Raw genomic sequence first — 6,413 nt, 5'->3', positions numbered from 1 at the left:
GGCGCCGCCGCGGTAACGGCCGGTAACGGCCGCGCACGCGGGGGGGGTGGGGGAGCGCGAGGCGCTCAGGCGGCGCCGCGCTCGCGCCGCTCCGCCGGGCTCATGGGGAGAAGCGACCGGGGAGGGGGGGGGGGCGGGGGGAGGAGAAGGGGGCGGGGCACGCCCCTGACGCGACCTCGCGTCGGCGCGGAGCGCGCGCCGCGGCCCCGCCTCGCGCAAGCGCAGAGCGCTCCCGGGATGGGAGGGGTGGGGCATCCTCGGTTGCCGTGGCAACCGCCCGCGGCCGTTGGGGGAAGCTCGGGAGGTGCCGCCCCGCGCCATGGCCGCGCTCCTCCTCCTCCTCCTCTTCTTCCTCCCTGCCGCGGGAGGCGGCGCAGGAGCGCCGGGCCGCTCCCTTTAGCCGGGTGAGGAGTCACGGCCTCCTCCCCGGAGGGACTCGCGCCCTCCGCCATCACGGCCTGCTCCCCTAAAGGAGACGCAGGAGACGTCGCGTCGTCCTCCCTGAAGGGAGTCGGGCCGTCCTGCGTCCCAGCCCGGCAGTGACTCCCCCCAGCCGCTAGCGAGGAACCCCTCACTTGGGTGCAACCGAAATCGCAAGAAGAGGAAGAAGCCCCACAGCATCACCACGCCCTCCCCGGGCCGCGGAGTCGCCTCCTCACTGGCACCCGCAGCAGGGTAGACCTGCTGCCCAGAGCACAGGCCAGGGCACCAAGTGAACAGATGCGTTAATCTGCTTCAAAGATTGTTCCGCTCAACGTCCTCACTGCTGAAAGTGAGGTGCAGCAGCCCCCGAGCTGGAAGCTGAAGTAGCTTTCTGATAGCATGCAACAACATTTCAGGAGGGGAGAAGGGAACCTAATTGAAAGCACACCAGGAATTTAGGTGTGTCAGCAGGCAGCAGTTTCACCACAGCTCAGGAGTAAGCATCCCCAACACTGTCAAAAACTCCCACTTGGTCTTTGGTGAATATGCCTTGAGCTTGTGAAACCTAAAAAATATCTTTGTTCGAGGTGTTATGGCTGGAAGCAGGCATTTGCTGTGTTGGATTATGTCAAAGGAAAGAAAAAAGTTATGTCATTTTCCTCTTTCCAAGAAAATATGAGGGAGAAAAAGCAAGAAAGAATTAGGAAAGCAGTCCTTTCAGCTGGGACAGGATAGTGCTATGCTATGAGGACATAAACGTAGCATTTGCAAACTGTAGCAGTAGTGGAGTAATATTTAATGCTATATTTGTATCTTTCAGCAAAAAGTAACCACAATTCTCAAAGAAAATGGTTTAGTTTTAGACACATTCCTTACATTATCCAGAGACAAATGAAAACTGTAGAAGTCTGGCAAAAATCAAATACTCCACATTATGCTTTCCAGTTGTCCCATCCCTCTTATCCAGGCTGTTCTAACTCCCTCTTCCTTGCACAGTGAAACATAAACCATTGAACCAAGACAGTTTGCTGATCAGAAAATTAACAGTTGAAAAAAAAAAAAAAAGTGAAAGATTCCTCTGTGTCTGGTAATGATCCCACTGTAGGTTGTGCCGTCTCTTTAGAGAGAGCTCAGATGCTGCATATACTGCCACGCGGACTCTCTAATGTTAAGTATTTGGCTGCTGTGGGGACTTTCATGTATTCGTAAAAACCGCAATGAGCAGATGCGAGAGGGCTTTGGTGGCAAAGGCTTTAATCTCCACCTAGGCAGTCTAACCAGGGCCACAAACAGTGCAGCTGCATCAGAGCCTCCTGCTCGCTCATTCGGGTGCGCACACCGGCATATCTAGAGAGAAAGCTGCAAATGCTCCTTGTTGTGCGGTCCTGTGTCCTCAAGCCTGCTGTATATATATATTTTTTTAAACCTCAACCCCGTCGTGGTATCTCTTACCTGCAGCAGATTGTCCTACACTTTCCAGACTATCTTTTGATATCGACATGAGGATCAGGCTCTTAAACCAGAAGAAATCCAAACATGAGATTCTGTTCCTGGCCTGCAGGCAAGGAGGCCTTTCTTGTTGGCAAGATCCTAGAGCCATCCTCATACTCTCTGTATGAGCAGAAGATGCTTCGTGGAAAAAAAAGAAACCTGCAGGAGCAAAGAAAAGAAAGTTGGGGGAAAAAAGGGGAGAAAACATTTGTGTGACTGTAAATGAATGAGCTGGCCACATGATGGCAGCAGCCAGCTAGGCAACGAACAAGGTGCGTGTGGTTTTTAATAAGCGCCCCGACTCTGCCAGCCGACGTTGCCTGTAGCCCCCAGCTCTGAAATATTAAAGTCATTCGTTTGTATATGAAAGAAGCCTTGCTGCGTTGGCAAAGCCATGCTTCTGCTCGTTTTCTTTCTTAATTAGTGGAGATAGTCCAAGTCTGTGTAGCTGCAGATTCAGCCAAGGATTCCCTGAGAAGGTGCAACACTACCCTTTGGGAAAAATCAATTCTACAGATGCATAGTGACCCTGCTGGCCACTGTACAATCCCCTACCAGCTTGAAACACTGTCTCTCTCCTGGCTATGTTTTACGAGACCTGGAGGCTCTTAGCTTGTTACAAGAGACCTTCTACTGCGAAAGCAAAGACTGAGGTCTCACAGCTCTCTGTTATAGCAGGGAACATCCACCACATCTCACAAAGAAAGTCTAAACAAACTCCTCAGGGTGCCACATACACACACAGTCTAGAGCCTAGATATGTGCAAAGCATGAAAGAAAACAAACCTGATATCAGGCAGCTGACGACGAAGCTGATGATGCAACTCTATGCAGTCATGCCAGGCACTGAACCAGGTCCAGGCCTCTTGGTCATTTCCGGACTTTCGTTTCCCTGTGCCTGTTGACGTAGATCCATCACCATGGCTTCAGGCCTTCAGGACAGGTAGAAGCTCTAAGGGATGCACTGTTATCTTGTGAATGACATATTGGGGTGAGCCCAATGATTTCTTCAGCAGGCTGAGCAGTACCACATACGCTGCAAACAAGCCCTGAGGTCTCAGTGCCTCCCATGCTCGCGGGAAACGGCACAAAGAGCCTTTCCCCATGCTCAGAAAGGAGTTGTCCTCTCCTGAGCAGCTCATATTTTGTAACTATAAGCAGGGCTGCCCCCTTCCTCCCCACCAGATACTGCAGCTCCTCTGCTGTAATGCATCAGCTGTAGCTCCACAGATACCAGTAGAGCTGAACAGTCTAGAGGTTGGATAAAAGTGCCGTCGCTTTATAAGGGAATGCAGACAATTGTACTGCCATTCAGGTCTACAGCAAAACGGCCTTTGGTATCAGAGTAGACTTTGATGCAGTGGCCATAAATCGCAGCCTGGCAAGTGCAGTTTGAACACTAGCAGAGGCTTTTTTACTAGGAGGCTTGTGCAGCACTGCAATGGGTCGCCCAGATAGATGGAGGAACCTCTCTTAATTACAGGTTTTGAAGATTCAGCTAGACAAAGCCCCGGCTAACCTAGCCTAGTGCTGACAATACACCCGCTGTCAGCAGGAGGTTGGACTAGAGACCTCCAAAGGTCCTTTCCAACAACACTTCTGTTTGTATGATTTACGAGGTGAAGTGAAGCCTCCCAATACTTTTGCCTGGAGCAGCACCACATCATACGGCCAGAGGAAGGCTACAAAGCCCTGCTTTGCCGTCATCCCTGGATCCAGCTGTGGGCTAGCCTCTCTCTGCAGCACGTGCCTGCTTTGGGTGCCATGCTCTCTGTGCGCGCAGTGGCTGTTCCTCCGCCTGCCCTCATGCTTTAGTCTGAAATTTCAAAATAAATCCTCAAAGCACAGTTGGTGGAGCTAGAAGACAGCAGCTTGAGATTTCAGACCCAACACATTTCCAGGCTCTCAGTTCTTGGCCAGCTTTCTCATTTGCAGTGTTTCTAGCAGGATTTTTACTAGCTGCTGAGAAACATACACACTACAGTCACTCTTTAAGCCTAAGAGGTTCAACAAGCATTTGTTCAACATCACTGGCTTCAGAAAGCTGCTTGTCTTTCCCTCCTTTTCCAATAGCAGGTAGGTTTCAAGCTTAACATGAATTCTCTTCTGCCCATTTCGTTTAGCAGATTTTTCTGGATACTTCAAGCTAGACTTTGATGTCTTCAAAATTAGGACATTAAAAAAAAAACCACACAGAAAGGTCCTAAATTGTTTCCTTTGTTTTCCAGCTATTTTGTCCCACTCAGACTATACAAACAGACTCCAATTCTTTGCAGCAGCTAAGAATATCCCCACTGCTGGGAACTCATATGAGGAGCTGGCTACGCAGACTGTCTCTGCTCAAGCAACAACATACCTGGGCAGGATGGAGAATCTCTGCTCAAAATCAGTCCCTGAGTGACATAAAGGTGCTCTAGGGACCACAGCCCCCGCTAACCAGAAAGCTGTGGTTGCGTGCTGAAAAACATCTAAACAGCCTCTTCTGAGGGATCTTTCTTCTTTCATGCCCTTCTAGCCAGATACACAAGGTGGCGATGCCCTTTGAATTCTTCTCCTGCAAAAAATCCTAGGCCCTGGGGATTGAAGAGAGCAAATAAATATTTTATCGCCATCCTAAATTAGGGATGCTTGCATGCAGTATAGCGTTTGTGCACTCAGAACGGCAGCTCACTGTCAGAAAGCATCGTTACAAGGAAGGGTGTAGGCAGGCATCCTCTATCTAGTCGAAGTGGTTTATTATATTAAAGACTTCAGCAGTATGTTATCACTTCACAGATGGAAATTTCCATTTCCGCATCTGGCCAGGATTAATAGGTCAAGAGAACACTCCTAGACAGCTTCAATGCCAACTTGCTCGATTTAGGCCAAACCACTGCCCAGAGTGCTTTGAGTTTATCAGGCTGACATGATACTATAGTGGATTACGATTTGATCACCTGACCTGCCCCAGCAGCAATAAACTGTTGAAGGTGATAATTCAATAATTCTAGCTGTTTACAAAGGGTTCATGTGGTTGTGCAACGCAATGCCTCAGTTTATGCATGAACTGGAGCTCCGCACCACTTCACGTCTTAAGCAGATTTTTCCCCCACAGATTGGAAGGTTTATTATCTCCCTCCCTCGCTGCCATCCTCAGCACCGTTCCCCCAAGAACTATAAATGCCGAGATAGCGGGTTATGGAAGGGTTGCCTTTGGCAGGGGGATGGGTGATGCCCATGTTCAATTACTGGCCTATCTGGAGGGCAAAGTCCTCTTGTTCCCCCTTGGCAAAGTTTGCAGGTGGAAGAAACAGATGTGTAGGCAGAGCCACGTGGCTGTGCCACCTCCATATAACCCCATTTTGTTTAACCCAGCAGTGCTCATGTTGCAAAGCTCTTCGGTCTTCTGTCAGGAGATGCAGAAAGCACGACCAGTGCTATCTTGTAAGACTTCAGTCCCTCTCCGTATAAACGCACATACGTTCTCCCACACTCATGAAGAGCTGCAGGTGATAAAGACAGTTTTCCCCTCCTGACCAGCCCCACAGATCACCTCTGGGAGGCTAAAGGTCTACCCACTCCTTCCCTTCTCTGCCCTCCATGTCACATACAGCAGGAAATTTGGAAGACTGCTTTTTTTCTTTTTTTTTTTTTCTTTAAGATTTGCAGGTCTGATTCAGAGTCTGCCCAAGGCACTGGGCAAAGCCACAGAGCTGTGTCAGCTTGACTGGGAATGACACTCGGGAAATGCTAGCTGCCTTTCCTGCCAGAATGCACCTGGATTACCCCCCAGGACTCACTTTATTTAAGAGCTACCCATAGCAATGCCCTTGAAGGGCACGAGGGAATCAAGACTGGTTGTTGGGGGTGACTAAACCTTCCATAACAGGGAAGAGACTACTACTCTTATTCCAGAAATTAAAACAACAACATCAGGAAACAGATATAGTGAGAGCTGTCAGACACGGCTTACAGATAGCAATGCTTTCACTCCTCCTCCTCGTAAAAAGAGCAGCATTTACACCCTGCTTGAGGATCCCCCTCAAGCTTCTGTCAACAAACCCACCGCAGTGATTTGGGTATGATTTTCAGCAGACCGTGGCCCAGCATCACGATACAAATGTCACAGGGCCCATCAGGAAAGTGGAGGCTGAAGTAAAGCCAGCCTAGTAAATCATATCTACTAAAGAGCGACAAGATTTTAAAGAGCAGGGAGGCAGGAGGCCACTGCTGTTTGGGGGAACGATCAGAGGACACTTAGATGCTTCGCTCTTTAGCCATGAGGGAAGGAATACTTGTTCTTAAGGATTATGAAATACCAACAGATGTTCCCTAAATTGTTGACACCGGATCATGAAGCCCCACATGCAACAGCACGAGGTGTATCACACACCCGACTCCCAAGGGTTACCTGCCTGCCTTGATGGGCGGTACTGGGCTCGCCACTCCTTGAATGAGGGTGAAGGGCAGCTTTTTCGCCTCCTCCTTGGTTTCTGTTCATTGCTAGGCAGAGGCAGCTC

This window comes from Apteryx mantelli, chromosome 4, assembly GCF_036417845.1.
Source record: "Apteryx mantelli isolate bAptMan1 chromosome 4, bAptMan1.hap1, whole genome shotgun sequence".
Taxonomy (NCBI): domain Eukaryota; kingdom Metazoa; phylum Chordata; class Aves; order Apterygiformes; family Apterygidae; genus Apteryx; species Apteryx mantelli.
This window is presented reverse-complemented; position numbering follows the sequence as displayed.